The sequence below is a fragment of the Brassica napus genome, chromosome A2 (assembly GCF_020379485.1).
Source record: "Brassica napus cultivar Da-Ae chromosome A2, Da-Ae, whole genome shotgun sequence".
Taxonomy (NCBI): domain Eukaryota; kingdom Viridiplantae; phylum Streptophyta; class Magnoliopsida; order Brassicales; family Brassicaceae; genus Brassica; species Brassica napus.
The window spans coordinates 14151211-14171690 of record NC_063435.1 but is presented as its reverse complement, the minus strand read 5'-3'; the positions used below and the strand labels follow the sequence as shown (position 1 = coordinate 14171690).

The following is a 20480-nucleotide window of genomic DNA, read 5'->3' as shown; positions in this document are numbered from 1 at the left end:
AAATCGTTTAAAGAAAGATATTAAATGTGTATTGTCAAAAAATGATTTGCATATGATATGATTTTAACTTGCGCAAGTAATCCATATTAGAATGGTAAGTTATTAAAAACAAACAACCTAATTAGAAACATTAAAATATTTTGTAAGCAATGTAATAAATATGATATCAACATGCGCAAGTTTACCGTTTGAATAATAAGGAAAGTTTTTAATATTTGTTTTAATTCTAAATCTTGCCCAAGGGTAAACTAAATCGATAATATTTAATGATTTTAACTTGCGCAAGTAATCCATATTGTGAATAAGTGATTTGCATATTTAATGATTTCAACTTGCGCAAGTAATCCATATTAGAAAGGTAAGTTATTAAAAACAAATTTTGTCAATAAGTTATTTGCATATTTAATGATTTCAACTTGCGTAAGTAATCCATATTAGAAAGGTAAGTTATTAAAAACAAACAACCTAATTAGTAGGGATGGGCACTTTACCCGATATCCGAAGTGGCATCCGAACCCGATCCAAAAATGCATGTTAAGTTTTTTATTTAAAAAATTAACAAAAAGTTACATCCAATTTTTTTAAAAAAATAACTAAATTAATGCCTTTTTAGTTTTAAATTTTTATGTCCAAATCTATTAACCATTCAATCTATTAAAAATAAAAAATTAGTTAACTGAAAGTTGTATTTTTAAATATAAGAAACTTGAGAAATGAAAATTTTAATTTTTTTTTTTAAATATCCGAACCCGATCTGAAATAAGTGAATCCGAACTAAAAATACCCGAATCCGACCAGAAGTACAGAAATACCCGAACGGGTTCTACACCTCTATACGGAAATACTCGAAAATCCAAAATACCCGATCCGAACCCGAACGGGTACCCGAACGCCCACCCCTACTAATTATAAACATTAAAATATTTTCTAAGCAAATGTAATTAATATGATATCAACATGCGTAAGTTTACTGTTTGAATAATAAGGAAAGTTTTTAATATTTGTCTTAGTTCTAAATCTTACCCAAGGCTAAACTAAATCGATAATTATTATCCCCTAGCTATATATGGGCTTAACGAAATCGACAATAGTTTTGGGCTTGTCTACATAAGCGATTGATTAAAATAAATGAAAAATAAAATTCAAAAAAATCGACCAATAGTATTATATCTCTTTATAGAATCAAGTAGAGTATAATACTATTATAATTATCTTATATAAAATTTCGTTCATTGTATTTTATAGTTTATAAATATTAAAAGTAATAAATAAAACATTATTAATCTTTTTATAATTTCGAGAATTAGTTTCTATAAATTGTTATTTGTGCAGAAAAGATGGATGATACTTTATAATTAAATAATTATAAATATTAAAAGTAACAAATAAAACATTATTAATCAGTGTCTAATAAATTTAAAAGGTAATCTCAAAGCTTTTTAAAAAATATATATAAAATGAATCAAAGCTCTGATAAAAGATTGATGACAGAAAATCTGGAGCCTCTCACACCTCAGCTCTTGGCTTTCCACCATTGTACTTCAGCATCAGGTTTAACAGTTTGTCCTCTGTAAAATTTAGTTTCACCTTCTGTTTTGGAGTTCGATCGCCACTGTCATGTAATAACAAAATTTTAACAGATAGAAGTATAGAAGAGATAAAGGTGATTTATATGCTAAGAAAACATACTGTCGAATAACAGCAATGACACAACGTAGCTCTTCTGAGTTCCCATTGCCTTGGCGGGTTAGTCCTTTATTAGGCTGTACATGTTTATTGAACTTCCAAGGCAAAGTGGGTGGCAGAGTCGATGAAAGATGAGGAGCCTTTGCGTCTAAACACATTTTTCTTAGCACACAAGCAGCATCGTCGTAATACCTTAATAGTATGAGAGGAAAGATTTGTGAATAATACTTTAAAGAATGAAAAGAGAATGTTTGTATTTTAAGACATTGGGTGTCTCCTATATATATACAGTCGATTTATTTCTCATATTAATGACGCACAATATTTTGCACAATAAATAATGAAATCGTTTAAAGAAAGATATTAAATATGTATTGTCAAAAAATGATTTGCATATGATATGATTTTAACTTGCGCAAGTAATCCATATTAGAAAGGTAAGTTATTAAAAACAAACAACCTAATTAGAAACATTAGAATATTTTGTAAGCAATGTAATAAATATGATACGCGCAAGTTTACCGTTTGAATAATAAGGAAAGTTTTTAATATTTATCTTAATTCTAAATCTTGTCCAAGGGTAAACTAAATCGATAATATTTAATGATTTCAACTTGCGCAAGTAATCCATATTGTGAATAAGTGATTTGCATATTTAATGATTTCAACTTGCGCAAGTAATCCATATTAGAAAGATAATTTATTAAAAACAAATTTTGTCAATAAGTTATTTACATATTTAATGATTTCAACTTGCGCAAGTAATCCATATTAGAAAGGTAAGTTATTAAAAACAAACAACCTAATTAGTAGGGGTGGACACTTTACCCGATATCCGAAGTGGCACCCGAACCCGATCCGAAAATGCATGTCAAGTTTTTTATTTAAAAAATTAACAAAAAGTTACATCCAAATTTTTTTTAAAAATAACTAAATTAATGCCTTTTTAGTTTTAATTTTTTATGTCCAAATCTATTAACCATTCAATCTATTAAAAGTAAAAAATTAGCTAACTGAAAGTTATATTTTTAAATATAAGAAACTTGAGAAATGAAAATTTTAATTTTAATTTTTCAAAATCTAAATACCCGAAGTACAGAAATACCCGAACGGGTTCTACACCTCTATACCGAAATACTCGAAAATCCAAAATACTCGATCCGAACCCGAGCGGGTACCCGAACGTCCACCCCTACTAATTAGAAACATTAAAATATTTTCTAAGCAAATGAAATTAATATGATATCAACATGCGCAAGTTTACTGTTTGAATAATAAGGAAAATTTTTAATATTTGTCTTAGTTCTAAATCTTTCCCAAGGCTAAACTAAATCGATAATTATTATCCCCTATCTATATATGGGCTTAACGAAACCGACAATAGTTTTGGGCTTGTCTACATAAGCGATTGATTAAAATAAATCAAAAAAAAAATTCCAAAAAATCAGCCAATAGAATTATAACGTTTTTTCTGAGAAGCTCTATATGAGTGCCACCTCAACAGAAATCACTAAAGTGTCTTCTCTTTTAATGTATAGGAGGATTTGCTCCATGTGTTATTAGCAAAATTGTCATTACTGTCATCATGAGAACTTTTTTCATAGTCTTTAGTGAATAATCTTTCTATTCCTAGACTATTTACATGTAATGCCATTGGTCATTTATCTTTCATATTAGTGCATATTATAATTGGTTATGATTGCATGTCTCTTATTTCTATGTGATATCTAAAAATGTATTAATCTTTTTCACGTTTAAATCTTTTCATTCTTTTTATCATGATAAAAAAAATATCTCTTTATATTTTTTGCAACTTGATAATAGTATTAAGCAAGTAATCAACCGACCTCTTTTGATGTCACTAAACTTATTATGAAAAAGATATCATTATAACTACAAAAGAGATATATCATCACAAGGCGCATGTCAACCGGTCGTGTTAATATGACTGGTTTGCAGTTATGCTGAACCGGTCGTGTTAATATACTTAAATCAATTCTATATTAGTATAAAAACTTTACTTTTCACAATTATTTGCAAAGGTTTCTGATAATTCGGTGTGAAACTAATATATATTTGTTTCTTATCATATCTATGTACGTCTTATTGTTATATCTTATGTACCATATAAGTTAACAATTTAGTTGGATCTAATTTTGTTATATATATTTTTGACATCATCGTGTTTTTTTCTATTGTTTTGGTATGTTAGGTTTATGGTGCATATTTATATAAGAGCTAATTTGCTGAATATACTAAAAATGGTGAGATACCATAGAATGGGGGGGTAAATGGTAATGATAGGGGGAAAAAATTAGAGGGATATAGTGTATAGAGTGCAAATATGTGATATTTGGTGTGTAGGGAATACAAATTCTCTTTATATAATACAATTTGTATATGAATATTAATCATATAACGCTAACATAATCTTATCTTTTAACTTATTGTACGATACAAATTTACAAATTTCATTTAATTCCTTAGCTTAAGCACCAAAACTCTAATTAAGGAATCAACACGTCACAACACGTCAATATGATTATATTCGATCAGGTTAATTTACAAATTTAATAATATTCCCTATATATTGATTTCTTAATTATATTACTTTCCATAATTTTAAAATTGGCAGCTAAAAGTTAGGGATTCATTCGAAATGATATTCCCTTAATATTTTTCTTACATTGTTTTGTTTATCATGATACGTCGATTGAAGAACGTGACTAACAAAGATGGGTTTTCCAAAATTATTTTTGAACCCAATGATATTCTAGAAATCGATGGTTTCAGAAAGAGGTATATCATTTCGTTTAGTGAATTTGGTAAATAAGTGTGTCTAGTTTGGTAAGCTGATTCCTTGTTATAGCTCTTTATAGGATTGCAAATCAAGAGTTATGAAGACACTTCTCACAGCAGTTGTGGTTTTATAAGTTTTTTTATGTGTATCTTTATAATTTGTTTCTTTCGTATTTTATTATTCTATTGTCTATGTTTTGTTTTATTTATGTTCATAATTTATATTATGAAAACAATAATTCTACTGCTTATGTTTTGTTTTATCTTAAATTCATATTAAATTTATATCTTTATTTACTTTTATAGATTTATTTCCACAAATTAAATATACTTAAATTACACCAATAAATAAATGTATATGGTTTTAAAGTTATAATCTCTTTTATTCCATCACACCGCGCATGACGCGGGTTACCACCTAATCTTTTATTAATCTGTGTGAAAAAACTTGTATCATTTTAAAATAGAGGGAATACTATCAGTAACATTGAGCTGGTTTATCAATAACAACATAACACACTATCAAATAAATAATTTCGGTGTTTTCAATCTAAATGAACTTGTAGAATATTTAAGATTGTTCTTTTCTTTCTTATTAGTTTCCACAACAACTAACTTCGTGTGATCTTTAAGCTTGAATTGGTAGAGGATGAACATGTTGATTTTTGACAAAATAACAAAAAGAAAAAGAACACAGAAGATAGAACATTGAATAATCTCATCTTATTAAAAAACCGTTACATATAAGTATTGAAAGGTTTGGACGACTCAACATCCATACATGATACATATATATCACCATGTGTATCGTTACATATATTTAACTAAAAACAAGTAAGATTTATTGTTGTACTAGGGTCGGACTCGCCCGTACGGGCGGATAAGCAAATGAACGAAATATAATGTATTTAGAATTTAAAGAAATTTTTAGTTTATTTTTAATTATAATTTTTACTACAAATTTTAATATTCCTTTTTATAGAAATTATATATTTGTTACTATATTAAAACAACTCATAAAGGAATAAAACTATTTTACTTTGTTAAAAATATTTTCTTTTCTTGAATTTAATAGATTTTCAATACAATTCTTCTTAGATTTTACAGTTTAAACAATTCGAAAAAAGAAAAGCCAATTTGTTTTTTTTTTTTGAAGCAAGTAGCATAAAAATATGATATTAATTGTTACTGTTTATTAACATGTTAGGTTATATATTGATGTATTATTTTATGTTAGAAAACTAAATTGATGTTGTTTTTATGTTTCTTTAAACCCATATCAACACAAATTTGAACATAATGAATTCCGCAACTATTTTCCGTTTTTTAACAACCAAATTTAGGCGAAACCAAAAAATAACAGGAAACCATAATGTTTTGTTAGCTATAAATATTATTTATGAAGCATTTGATGTAATTTTAATATATATGGTTCAAATGTTAAAAGTGTGAATTTATTATAAATTTTATATTGATGTGTCATGTTTTCTTTGTTGAGGTGGTAGCAAAATAATGTCTAACCTTATAATAGTTCTTTTTGTCTAGAAAGATATATGAAATAATGAGAAGAGATCGATATACATAAATATATTCCACATTTTAAAAAACAATTATGAAAACACAAAGCTAAAGAGTCATCAACTTCATAGTAATTTTTCTCGGTTGTTTTTAGATAAGTTTTGGGAGTGTGAAAGTTGAGGAAATGTAATGCTTGTATTAGTAATAAAGTTCATGGCATACCTGAGTACATTTCTTCGTGTTTCTTTTGGATGGCGAAATAAATACATATGCAATACAAAATAACATGTTCAAGTATTAAAATTTATATGAAGCTTATCCTTTATTCTATAATTTTGGCTAACCAAGCTTTGGGATTTGATAATAGTTTAAGTGATAGTGTCATTGATATTTTTGACAAACCAATTACTCGCATGAGCCATTATACTGACTTTGATTGATTTATATATAGTATGAAACTTGTATTCCAACACTAATTATTCCCCTCACATGTCATGTGGCTCGACTCTATTCCAACACTAACTCTTCCCCCTCACATGTCATGTGGCTCGATTCTTGCTCCTTACTCATGGCCATCTAACAATATCACTCTCTGATTCTTTGATAATCTTCATCGAGTTACCACTACAACCTTCATTCTTGGGCCGATCGTTATATTTCTTTTTGAAACGAAGATCAGCAAGTCTACCAAAACTCCATGCTCTTGCAGCTGCGTAGTTATTGTGGAGCCATAAATCAGCAGGTTCAACGTCAGGTTTGTTTCTCTCATTGGTTTGATTGTCGGGTTATAATCTGGTTGAGCACAACACCGAAGCAGTAGTGATCTGTCTTTAACAGAAGATAGCCTGTCTGCACGTATTTAGGAGCTGCACAGTCATGTGTTTCAAATTTGTATAAATTGAACGAAGATAAATATGAAGTAGAAATATTAAACGAAGATAAATATGAAGTATAAATATGAGCTGCACAGTCATGTGTTTCTCATTGGTTTGATTGTCGGGTTATAATTTGGAACGTTTCATCATCTAAAACTATGTACGCCATAACAAACCTAATTGAATAAATAACACTAAAACTAATGGCACAACTAACCCGAGAAGCTCAAGTTTTATCTTTCATAAATCAAAGCAAGTATTTTGAGCAAACACACAAATATTATTTCAGTCTTGGCATATCTATTTTCAACATTAACACTAATCCCATATTTCCTTCATTAATATCACTTTCTACTTCTTAAACAGAAAATATTTTATAATCTGTTGATCATATCATATTGTTGCAAATTATCTAATTGTTTTTTCTCGACCATCACGTGAAAAGAGTACGTCCTGGGTAAACATGTTTTATATTCAAGTATTTGTTTGTTCTTGATTCTCACAAACATAAACCAGTTTATATATTCTCCAGGTCATTGGAGAAACATATAATTTACAAAGGATAATAAGAGGTTTCCCATTAGAAAATAAAATACTGTTTAGCTTTTGCTTCCACAGATATAACTATGGTTCTCATTGCTAACTTAAAAGCCATAACCTGCAAAGCAACAGAAATATCAGAAAAGGGTTAATAGCAGGATCTGCTGATTCAGGCTCCTTTAGCGCAAGAACAGCACAATCAGACATGAAGAATGTCTTACCCATTGAAAAGGCATGCTCTAAGTAATCATCTCCCTGAGTCTATCCACAGCCCAAAACAGTATTACCACACTTAAACCAAGTCCAGTGTTGAAGAACTTGTTTGTGCAAAAGGGTACACGACTTGAAGCAAGGCTACATATCACACTGAACAGCACAGTGATACCAGTGCCAGCAGCGGTGATAGAAATCTGAGTAACAAACTCTGGGATTTATCCGCATGATCTCTGTATAGAGAGTGTTGTTGTTTTTTGTGTTTGGGAGATAATGCAAGTGAATTCTCAATCTGTTTGCGGGTAGCCAAGACAGAGTCATAATGGATTAGTTTGTTGGAGGCTTGAAGCAATCTAGACATGAACATGGCTCTATGCAATAAACTCAGCAGAAAAATTCATAGTAACTACAGAGACTCAAACAACAATCAACTTCAAGCCAGTTTTGAATTTCTTAAACATGCAAAGATTAAAGAGGAGCAAGGTGAACTTACAGCTTCAAACACTTTGACTTTTTGCAGTTGCATCTCGTACATGAATCGCCCTCTTCAGCGTGTCCAAAGTTTCACCTGCATATTTATGAAACTTATTAGAAAAAAACTGCACACAAAGCTGCTGTATAACTTTTCTTAGGAAAAAGCTCAAGCCGAGGGACAAAACAGACCTGGGAATCAAGCAGCAACATATCGAGTACCATGAGTTCGCCAGCGCGTCAGACGTTCCTGGCCTCCCAGAAGTGGAGCAATCGGACTTGAACGGTGTAGGAAGAGCGGCCAGACTGTAGATCGGAGAGGTTGACCAAAGGGTTAGCCATGACTAGAGATGTCAAATGGGCGGGTTGGGCGGGTTTGGGTGTGTCCGAATGGGTTTTATTTTTTTGCTGGACATTTTTGGTCGAAGCCCAAATAGAACCATGTCCAAATGAGACCATAACCAAATAAGACCATAATTTGTTGGGCTATCCATAGACGGCCCATACGTCCATTTAATGTAAAAACATAATTTCAGATTTAAAGATTTAAAGATTCTCAAATTTTCAATTTTAAAGATGTCATATACTTGGCTTTATGTTTTAAACTTCATGTTTCAAAGTTATAAAAAACACAAGATAAGTTCAAAAGATTCGTGATTTCGTCTGACTTGCGGAAACAGAAACAGTCGCCAGACTCGCCACCAGCTTCGTTATGAACACAAATCACCGATCCATCTAATACATAACCTATAACACAATATTAGTAGATGATACGAATCAGTAGCTAATAGTGAAAATCAGTAACACAAATCACGAAATCAAATCTTAAGAGATGATGAAATCAGAAGTTGGTGAAGAATCGAAAGAGAATCGAAGAAGAACGAAAACGAGGAAGAAGAAGAAGAATCGAACACGAAGAGGAAGAATCGAAGACGAAGACTCGAAGAGGAAAAATCGAAGACGAGGACTCGAAGAGGAAGAATCAAACACGAAGAAATATCGTAAGAGTTAGACGGGAAAAAAGTTGATTTATGTTTTCCCCCAATTTTTCAAACCCTAGACATTTAAGTTTATTGGGCCGCCCATTGTCCAAGTTGTTAAGCCCAATGTTGTCCATGAATATAATTGGGTTCACCCATCTGGACAAATTTTAATTATGGTTTAATCTGGGTCTGTCCATTTTGGACCATATCGATTTGGACACGGACCACCCATTTATAGCCCGCCCATTTGACATCTCTAGCCATGACTCACAATTTCTTTTTGCTGATTAGCTTAGAATGAATGAGTTGAGGTTCATCCGAAGAAGGAAGCATACCTTTTTATAGCTAGACTCCACTGCCTTACACAAAAAAAAAAGCTCGCATTGAATCTAGATCGTGGGTGTTCAATTAATGGAGAGTTTAAAGATGTTAAATCTGTTTCTGGTATCGGAAGGAAGGAGGTGAAGGATCGGCTGCGCAAACGAAGTCGTCTCTGCTCCTGGAGCTGTGAAGATGAACTCACGTGAACCCTAGAAGAAAACACAGCGTTTCACCACGACGTATTGGACACAGCACGGCTTGGGCTCCAGGAAGCAAGTAACGGCCCATCGAAACACAAAGCTCATACGTATAAGTAAATGGGACACGTGGCGGCTTCTCCTTGACATATTTTCTTATGTGGATGAAGGAGAAGAGAGTGAAGGTGTACTTTATATATAAATATGTGTACTTCCGGAACCATGCGACGGTTCCTGACTCTCGTTGTAACTGGTGGGGACTTGTAACATTTTGTACGACAAGCTGCACATTCTGACGCTGGTGATGAGCGCTGGCAATGGTCACGACAGATCTTACTGCATTCTGTTTCTGATTTTGTTTCACCTTCTATGACCATTACGGCTAGTAACATCATTATCCACACCATGCTCATTATTTTCCCCATTTTTCTTGTGTATTTTCTTCTTCTTCTTATTTTTTTATGTTTATGTTTATGAATGAATTACTTATGATGCAATGGTCTCTATTTATAGTCACGAGAACGAAAGGAATACATTATTTCAATTAAAAAATTTAGTCAAAGTTCAACAGTAAACTCAAGTAAATTTCAGTCAACATTTCTGTTCAAAAATATTTATTAGTCAAAAAGTCTTATTTGCGATCACATTATGGAGTGTTTAATGTAGTCAAAGTTTTAGTTGTTTCCATGATTGGTGGATTTAATTGCGATCACATTATGGTTTTTTCTTTCGCTATATTTCAAAATGATTTTTAATATTTTTTCACGTTTTACCTGTTTAAATTTTCTATATGGACATATATCTTTAATTCTTTCACATATTTGCCAAATTGCCATGTAAATAAATTTTTTTTAGATTTGAATGTGTCATCTTTTAGAGCATCCGCAATGAGAGTCCTTGAGAGGGAGTCCTTGAGGGAGAGTCCTTGAGGAGGAGTCCTTGAAGAAGAATTCTTAAGAAAAAATAATTAAATAATCAGTGGATCTCACCAAAAGCTAATGATTCAATCTTTAAAATATTTAAACTAGATTTTGACCCGCGCTTTTCAAAGCGCGGGACTATATTATTTTTAAAAAATATCTAACTACATAAATATTTTCATTATTATAATATATTGATGATATAGGTTGTTTATTTCAAAATCAAAGTGTGTTACTCACTTACTTTATACCATTCTTACTGAACTGACATCGGTTTGCACCATGTTCTTACGATATATTTTTATCAGTCTAAATTTAATATTTAATTTTATAAATATTTATCATGTGTTTATTGTAAAATAACACTCTTTATAAAAAAAATACATGATAATTTCTAATAATAGAAGTTTTAAAAATTTGTATTCAATTTATTTATATTTGAAGTTCTTAAAAGACATGTGTAAATTATTTATATAGTAATTGTTAGTTTGAAAAAGAAAATTTAATAGTTATTTTATATGTTTAAACATGTAAATTTTTAGAGAAAAAAAAATTGTATTGGGCTCAAATATGTTTATACATGTTAAGTAATAGAAATTATCAGACGTAAGATCCCATATGAAAAAAGATTAATCAGCGTACTGGGCTCAAATAATGTTTCCGTAAACCTGACCCACCCAAGTCGAGTACTTGGTCTTTTTTTTTGCTGGCCAATTTAGTACTTGGTCGTAAAGACCGTTTACGTGTTGAAAAAAAAGAACAGAAAGGAAAGAAAAATAAAAAAAAAGGACAGGTCTAAAACGGTCTCTTTACCGAGGAAAGATGATATGAAGACAAATCGTTTCCCATGGTGAAAATCAAAGGTAGTCGACTATTGCCTGAGTAAATAACAACTCAGAAACTCGAAATCAAAAGGTATACTATCGTTCCCTCATCTGTTAATTGTTTTTGTTAGATCTGAAATACAGAGTCGTAATCGAGATTTTTGACAGATCGTAACATGCAGATGAATGTGTTCTTAGATCTGAAATATTATGAAAGGGAACAGACGATTACCATGCAATCATTTTACGTCGGGGATTCTGCATAAATCTGAAGAAACCTGGTTTATACTGTATAATCTTCTCCTATGATTCTTTGTAACTGTGATTATTTGTTATTGGGTAGAAAATTAATTTTTGACAGTACCATCGACGATACCATGTTTGATTGAGGAAGATTCGTTTTATGTTTGGAATGTTATCTTAATTAAAAATAAAGAATCCGGCTGATTTTTCTTTTTATTTCAGATGGAAACCACGAGCAAGAACAATTGTGGTTCTGTGACTTTTGTAAGCTTCTTAATTATTTACAAACTTTTCTTAAGTTCCTTTTGTCCTCTTTAATCGGTGATTTCCGTTTTCAACTAACTCATTAATTTAAATCTAAATAGGAATATTGGATCTCAAAACTTGGAGTGAACATTCAGTTTATGCCCAATACATAACAGTTAGCATAACCGGTCGATGTTCACACAACCAACATAAAAAAAGGTAAGATATATTTTTCTAGAGCAATAACTTTAAAGTATAAGATGATTAATGCATAAACTGATGGTGAATAGTAGGAAACATGGATTCATTGTCTGCTCCGGCTGCAAGCGAGGAAAGGATATATAATACTACAACAGTGAAAGATAAGTTCCTTTAAACAATTGTAAAAAGACTATTTATTTAAACAGAAAGTTCTTAGACTTTTAGTTTGATATATTCTGTTGTAGCAAGTAGAGAGTAACAAAAGCTTACACTCTCATCAGCCAAGATGAATTTTATGGTTTCCCCTGATAGTTGTATGTTTTGTTTTCAAGAGTGTAGAACCTTCACATGAATAAACCATGTATTTTTCCAAGACCTCAAGTCTTTAATGGCAGTAACTTTTTCGTAGAAGCTTTTGTCGTTTGGATTTGCATGTTTGAAGCCATAGTTTGTTTGACGGTGTGGGTATAGTTTGTTTGACGGTGTGGGTTTGAATAGGAATAGGGCGTTGCCTATTTATAATATCTATATGTTAAAGGGAGAGGTTCTATGGTTATAGGAGAAACTTGGGGGATACTCTAAATCGCATCTCACCAGATTGTGTGAACTTTATTATCGATATCATTTATAATTACTTTTAGGCAAATTCAGTTACCAATTTCAAATACAAGATATTTTCTGTGTGTTCCTCACGTTAATTTTACTTCAATCGTATAATCTTGTTAGTGATTGAGCACCGTGATTTTAGTTTAGTTATTTAGGCACCGTGATTTTAGTTAAATCGTAAATTCTTGTTTTTCTTGTTTCTATATATTCTGTTTTAAATTTATTGTAAGCAAATACGCAAAAAAAAAGGAATGAGTTAGAGAATATACTTGGAATTGATTAGTTTCAAAGGGAAATTAAATTAGTGGCTGTTTAAAAGTTCAATACAATTATAAAACCAAATTATACAGAACTTTATATAGAAATCCACAATTTGTTAAATTCGGAATATACTGTAACACCTTTGGTTGAAAATCGATATTCATATTTGTGGGATTATTAAAGTGATAGTAGTACAATGTAAATACTTTATTTTATTTTATCAACTTCATAAATCTCTATTATTAAAAGAGAAGTACCAATATAAATTACCCCTTAATTTTCAAAGTTATTTACATTTGAATGCCACTGAAATAATAAATTTACCTACCTTTTAGTATTCTTGTCTTTTATAGTTTAATTAATGCATTTTCCTAAAATAAAGTATAACAAATTATGTTTATTTATTTAAAAAATGTTTCCTATAATCTAGGTAAACAATAAATTATACTTAATCAATGTCAAAAATATAACAAGATTTTATTATTAACAAAATTTTAAATAAGATATTAAATTATTTAATCGTATAAATCAAATATAAAAATAGATAACCATTTTATTTTACATTAAAATTTTGATCCATAAAAAATACATTTGCACGAACACACGAGTTATATTTTAAAAATATGGTTGTAACAGTTGACGGATCAAAAAAATAAAATAAAATTATTTATTATAAATTCTAAAATGATTGTGTTTAGAAATATATTAAATAATTATTTAGTATATATATATATATATAAAATTTAAAAACATATATTACCATTTATATAAGATAAATATTTTTTTTTGCAAACCAAAAATGAATATCCGCGCGGGTGCGCGGGTCAAGCTCTAGTTAAATTTTTAAAAAAGATATGGGTATTTGGAGTGAACTCCAATATAATTTGCATATCGGTAAAATTTTCTTACATACGTTATAGACGAATGGTTCATGGGCTTAATAAGTTGGGTTTACACTTCACACGAAATTGGCTAAAATTGTTGGGCTGAAATGGTGCTGATATTTTGATTGGTCAAGCTTACTCTTGTTTCTGATTGGCCGAGTTATAAATGGTCGTAATTCATTTTTTTTAAAGGAAAGATAGTGGCATTCCTTTGTAATTAACTTGAAAAACTAAGGGCAGAATCCTAATAGGGATTCTGCTTTAATAGTATAGATAAGAACTCTTTCTTAGTGATGCAGGTCCCCATGACATGTGGCGATCCGCAATTGGTTGATATATATATATTTTTTAATCTGAAAAAAAAATACTTACAAAATTAAAATACATTTTTTCTAAGGATTCCTCTTTGGATAACACCATTGCGGATGCTATTAGATTTGAATGTGTCATACAGAAATATCATCTATTGTAAGTTTGTAGGGTTTAATATTATAAGATTTGCTACCTTTTACATTTGAATGTGTCATCTTTTCAGTTACAGCCTTACGGGATAATTGATAACTTGTTTAATATATCTTCTTTTAACTGTTAAAACTCATTGAAGTATGTTTTAAACCATGTTTATACGGTGAAAACATCAATTTGAATACGTAACAAAAAGCTTATACTCCCTACAGGTCTTGTTTCCGTCGACAGATTTGTTTATCACAGAATACAGAAATTTTAAAGGATACAAAACTTGAAATTACAGACCCATACATTTGCCAGTATCACTAGACCTGTGTTTCCTCTTAGACGGTGAATAAACTATCCAGATGAGAAGTCAAAAGTAGGACAGGATCGAGCCAATAAATCTCAACATCAGAGGAACCAAATTATATCTCTCCCCTGTATCCACCAGAGCCAAAATAGTCTTTTCTAGAATTAGATATTGCCACACTCTTCTGGTGCTCCAGTTTTGGACAGTCCCTAATACGATGTCCGAGACCGCCACAGTAAGCACAACCCTTGACACCACTTGCATTAGCAATGGTCTCTGCTTCTTCCATTGGATCCTTCAGCTCAGCAAGGACAGGCGGAATCCTCTGTTTAGCTTCTTGCAACAAGTGTTTCAGATCAAGCAGTGTGGTTTCGCTTTGGTTCTTGTTTATAAACGTAGTAGCTATCCCAGTTTTCCCACACCGGCCTGTTCTTCCTATCCTATGCACATAGTTCTCAATCTCCGCAGGCATATCGTAGTTTATCACGTGTTGTATATCAGGGAAATCTAACCCTTTAGAAGCAACGTCAGTCGCGACCAAGACGTCTTTCTTCCCAGCTTTGAATGAAGAGATGGCGTACTCTCTGTCCTCCTGATCTTTTCCTCCATGTATAGCCACAGCTTCCACTCCTTTCAGTAACAAGTACTCGTGGATATCATCAACATCAGCTTTGTTCTCACAGAATATAAGAACCGGTGGAGAGGTTTTCTGCAGGCACTCGAGGAGGTAAACAATCTTTGCTTCTTGTTTGACGTACTCAACCTCCTGGATGACGTCTAGATTTGCAGCTCCGGCTCTTCCCACGTTAACTGTCACAGGCTTCACAAGAGCACTTCTGGCAAATATTTGAATTTTGGTGGGCATCGTGGCAGAAAAGAGAAGCGTTTGACGCTGAGACTTAAAGTGGTCAAAGACTTCCCTAATGTCATCTTCGAAACCCAAATCAACCAACCTATCTGCCTCATCCAACGTCAGGTACCTATATCAGGAAAAAATAAGCATCATCATCCACATGTCCAACTAACATTACCATGCCTAATTATACAGTGAAGTTCTGACAGAACCTAGACAATCCTATCAATCCACCAGGAACGACGAGACAGGCACATTAAAACAGACACTCCCTCGAACCTAGCCTAGTGCACAACTCTAAATATGAGAAAACAAGTTAGAATAACGCGGTTTCATAACGGTAATAATACCTGCAGGAATCCAAGCTCATCTTTTTCTTGGCGAGCAAATCCTTCAACCTCCCAGGGGTTGCAACAACAATATGAACACCTCTCTTGACAACATCCAACTGGGACCTCATATCCACGCCTCCAATGCACAGCAAAGACCTCAAAGGCGGGTATCCAGCCTAAACCAAAGGAGCCACAAACTGTTCAACAACTTCATAAAGAAGTCTGCCTAGCAAGCTCTCTAGACGGGCAAACAATAAGCCCAATGGGACCTTCTCCAGGACCAATAGCCATCATCTCCTCCTCCTGGAGAGCAATCATGATCATAGGAAGCACGAAAACCAACGTCTTCCCGGAACCAGTGAACGCAATCCCAATCATATCCCTTCCTGATAAAATCACATGAAGGCCCTGAACTTGAATAGGAGTCGGCTGCACTATCCCTTTCTCCTTGAGCGTATCCAAAACAGCTCTGGGAAACTTCATCTCCTTGAAGTTCTTGATCGGAGGAGGAATCTCTTCACCACTAACTATGATATGCCGTTGCTTCCTAATCAAATCCATCTGCTTCCTAGACATCTTCCTAACGTGCAAAGGAGGTTTCCAGCCTGTTAACAAAGGCTCTGTGTAAGTGATACCTTTGGCTAACTCGCGAACAGACATCAGCGTCTTCTTATCGGAGAGATGCTCCATCATCTCCTTCTCTTGTAGAATGATCTGCTCCGTAGCGCTGACTTTGGGTATGTATTTCTTGAGCTGAGTTGCTTGAACTAGCAAGCTGGGTTTGGATTCGGCGAGCTTCTCCTTCTCGGCTTCTTCCTCTAGCTCTAACACCTTTCCCTTCCGTTGAAGGACCTTCTGCTCTTCCATCGCTCTACGCTTAGCCATTGGAACATACTCCACGTAGTCGTCATCGTCTTCCATGATCTGAAATCCACAACCCTAGGGAATCGAAATCTAATCAAGCAGAGCAGATCTCTCGAATCGCGCAAATGATTTCTACTTTTTAGGATGTCTTGTTTTTGCTTGTCTGAGCTTTTGAGCATGCCTATTGAGCCATTAATGGGCTTATTTTGATTACTATTAGCCCATTAATGGGCCTATTTTCATTTCCATCAGTTATTTTTACTTTTCATGATATCTATATATACTATACTAAAAGGGGATATAAGCTCCTCTTAAGGTGTCCACGTAAGCACAAAAAATCAACCAATCAGAGAGTCCAAACTTGCCATGTCATCTCATTTATTTTTTCGTAAAAAATGAAAAAAACAATGCAAAGGAAAGGATCGAACCCGGGTTAGTACGACATAAATATAGAGCATATACCACTAAGCCATTGAAACCTTCTTGGACACATATACAAAAATCACTAAATATGTAATCACAAACTCTTATGTAAATTTACAATAATATGGATTCAACTTTCAAGACTCCGATACTTTGTTTTGTAAAAAAAAAATAAGTAAGTGACTAAGCTAATATATTCTTTGAAAGTGTGAGAACATTGAGAAATATGAAAAAGCATAGATTTTTGTTTTCGTGACAAAGTTAAGAAATTTTTAAAAGTAAGTTTAACATATAAATTTTCGTGACAAATATGAAAATGCATAGATTTTTGTACAATTTTGACAAAACAACTCAAAACATCCCTTATATACTAAAGCACAAGTCACCTTGCCAATAAAATTATGACACATGGAATATATTTAAAAATTTAAAGAAAAATGCAACAAAAAGAAAAGAAAAACGTAAATGCTTAAAAGAAAAAACAGTTTTCTTTAGTAACTGATTTCTATTTACTTATTTTCTACGTAAAATAAAAATACAACTATTTCTCACACTACTACTACACCCATGATCCCACTATCTTTGAAAATATATTTTTTTCTCAAGATAAAATTTACTCATGATGCTCTGTGTCTAAATTCATTTCTTCTTGCAATAAGAAATTGTAAATTTTAAAAATCTCTGCAACAGCTCCGCTTATTCTCTTTCAACTTCTAACCATATAAATTTTCAACTTCTATTGACTGTATCCACATAACCACAATTCTAGAACCATACCGAAATAGTTATGGTGAAACGATGGCATGATAGGGGGTACTTCAAAATTGGAAGATAAAGGTTAAAGTCCAGGTTAGTGAAACTAAAAATGACTATAATCTCCATGCTCAGAATTTTTTTTTTCATGAACATAATTCTCTTCCAACCTCTTTATAACCTTTTCTTCTTTTCTTTTCTTTTGCTATTCAATATTCTTAGCATAATAATAAAAAAGATTCGCAGTATATTTGTTCACGAGATAACAATGGAGTTTAAGAAACTCGGGTGATAGAAAATACGAGAAAGATTCCGGTCTGCTTTCTAAATCTACAAAATTATGACATATTAATTGTGTTTTATGTAAGAGATGATTTTCTTTTATTTAAACTTTCATATGTAATGATTTTGTTGTGGTTTAGGAAGAGATTAATATGTAACGTTCATGTGTCCGTTGATAAGGGATATATTAACAACAAGCTTTTAATTTTCTTTTAAAATTTACCAATAAATATAATCTTCGAAATAACTTTATTTTCATTGTAAATCATATAAACTTTAAAATAATATCTTTCCATGGTAAATCTTGAAACAATGCATGTGCCCGTGCATAGCACGGGAAAAAAAACTAGTAGTTCTCTAAATATGTAACCTTCTTGGACACATATACAAAAATCACTAAATATGTAATCACAAACTCTTATGTAAATTTACAATAATATGGATTCAACTTTCAAGACTCCGATACTTTGTTTTGTAAAAAAAAATAAGTAAGTGACTAAGCTAATATATTCTTTGAAAGTGTGAGAACATTGAGAAATATGAAAAAGCATAGATTTTTGTTTTCGTGACAAAGTTAAGAATTTTTTAAAAGTAAGTTTAACATATAAATTTTCGTGACAAATATGAAAATGCATAGATTTTTGTACAATTTTGACAAAACAACTCAAAACATAGTTCTCTAATGTCTTAATAAAATATTTTTTAAAGGTGCAATAATTAAATATATCAATTCAATACATTTTGTAATTTATAGACCAAACAATAACACAACAAATTTTGAAACATTTTTTTAACCTATCGATTTCTTTTCACGAGAATCCAACTAAACACGATAAAAGCAATTAGATTTATTTAGTTACCATTTTATTCAATTTTGATTAATATCAAATTGTAATAATGTATCTTTTTGAAGTTACAAAAAAAATATTTTTTTTTCTTTATTACACTAGCATTATATATGGATTGCATATACACAAATAAATATAATATAACAACATAAGCTTGCTTTCCCCGATTCATATGAAAACTTTTTAAGTTATCCACCAAAGCAAATTAATTAAATAAATCAAATTGTTAGAATACAACAAATTAATATATAATTTTATTTTAAATTATTTAAAAAGTGTATTTTCATTAAAAACAAAATAATAAATAAATAAAACCGATTTGATGGTAATTTTTATGATATATATATATTATGTGAAAGAAATATAAGCTTAATATGGAAAAAAAATCTTAAATACAAAAAACTCTAAAATTAACAAAAAAAACTAATAAAAATTAAACTATGATATCAATTGAAAGCTTCTTAGACAATATTAATAAAATATTTAAGCGATATTAGACAAATTTGATTTTTTTTGCCAGCCAAAAGTTTATTATTAATTAGCCTCAGTTATTTCAAGATGTTTAAGAAAGATGAACTTAAATGATATATGAACTATGAATAGCAGTACTTTGTAAAGCTGACTTAGATAACACATCTGCACATCATTTCCAGTCATTTTTATGCCTAAATTCAATTTATTCAGAGCAGTTATTCCACAAAGAGATCGTATGAGATATTGTTTTGATATTCAGATTTGTTTCTTGACTGTTAAGAAGATTGATAGCTGTAAAAATATCTCCTCCGAATATTATATGCCTATAACCGAATCCCCAACATGAGACAACTTTGTTTAAAAAGTAAATAATTTTATTTTTCTTATATTATATAATAAATATATATTATTTACTGATAATAAAAATATATTTATTCATCTATCACAAATATCTATGCAAATATGTGAATCAAGTACAACAATCAAACAACATAGTGATTTCCACAAAGAAAATTTAAAAAATATATTTATGTTAGGTAGTCTTATTTTACATTCTTTAAATAATGTAATACAATATTATACATTATTTTTTTAGAATTAAGAAATACATATATATCAGTTAGACAAATTAAGCGATAATTAGACAAATTTAATTTTTTTTTTCCAGCCAAAAGTTTATTATTAATTAGCATCAGTTATTTCAAGATGTTTAAGAAAGGATGGACAAAAAAATAGGATGGACATAAATGATATATGAACTATGAATAGTATTTTGTAAATCTGACTTAGATAACACATCTGCTCATCCATTTTCAGTCTTTTTTATGCCTAAATTCAATTTTTTCAGAGCAGTTATTCTACAAAGAGATCGTATGAAATATTGTTTTGATATTTAGATTTATTTCTTGACTGTTAAGAAGATTGATAACTGTAAAAATATCTCATTCGAATATGATATGTCTATAACCGAGTCCCCAACATGAGATAAGTTTGTTTTAAAAGTAAATAATTTTATTTTTCTTATATTATATAATAAATATATATTATTTACTGATAATAAAAATATACTTATTCATCTATCACAAATAACTATGCAAATATGT

The 20480-nt window shown here is 31.0% G+C and overlaps 2 long non-coding RNA genes and 1 pseudogene across 2 annotated transcripts; 1 reads left to right on the top strand and 2 right to left on the bottom strand.

Moving 5' to 3' along the window:
• Window positions 1-7332: 7332 nt before the first annotated feature.
• Window positions 7333-8855, bottom strand: LOC125586118. Its single transcript, XR_007322753.1, has 4 exons — window positions 8295-8855; window positions 8125-8199; window positions 7640-7923; window positions 7333-7536 (listed from the first exon to the last, which is right to left on the bottom strand). It is a non-coding gene; the product is annotated as an uncharacterized LOC125586118 (long non-coding RNA).
• Window positions 8856-11174: 2319 nt separating this feature from the next.
• On the top strand, window positions 11175-12061 carry LOC125586117. Its single transcript, XR_007322752.1, has 4 exons — window positions 11175-11438; window positions 11516-11637; window positions 11813-11854; window positions 11956-12061. It is a non-coding gene; the product is annotated as an uncharacterized LOC125586117 (long non-coding RNA).
• A 2372-nt stretch (window positions 12062-14433) lies between these two features.
• Window positions 14434-16737, bottom strand: LOC125586114 (annotated as a pseudogene).
• Between the last annotated feature and the right edge of the window lie 3743 nt (window positions 16738-20480).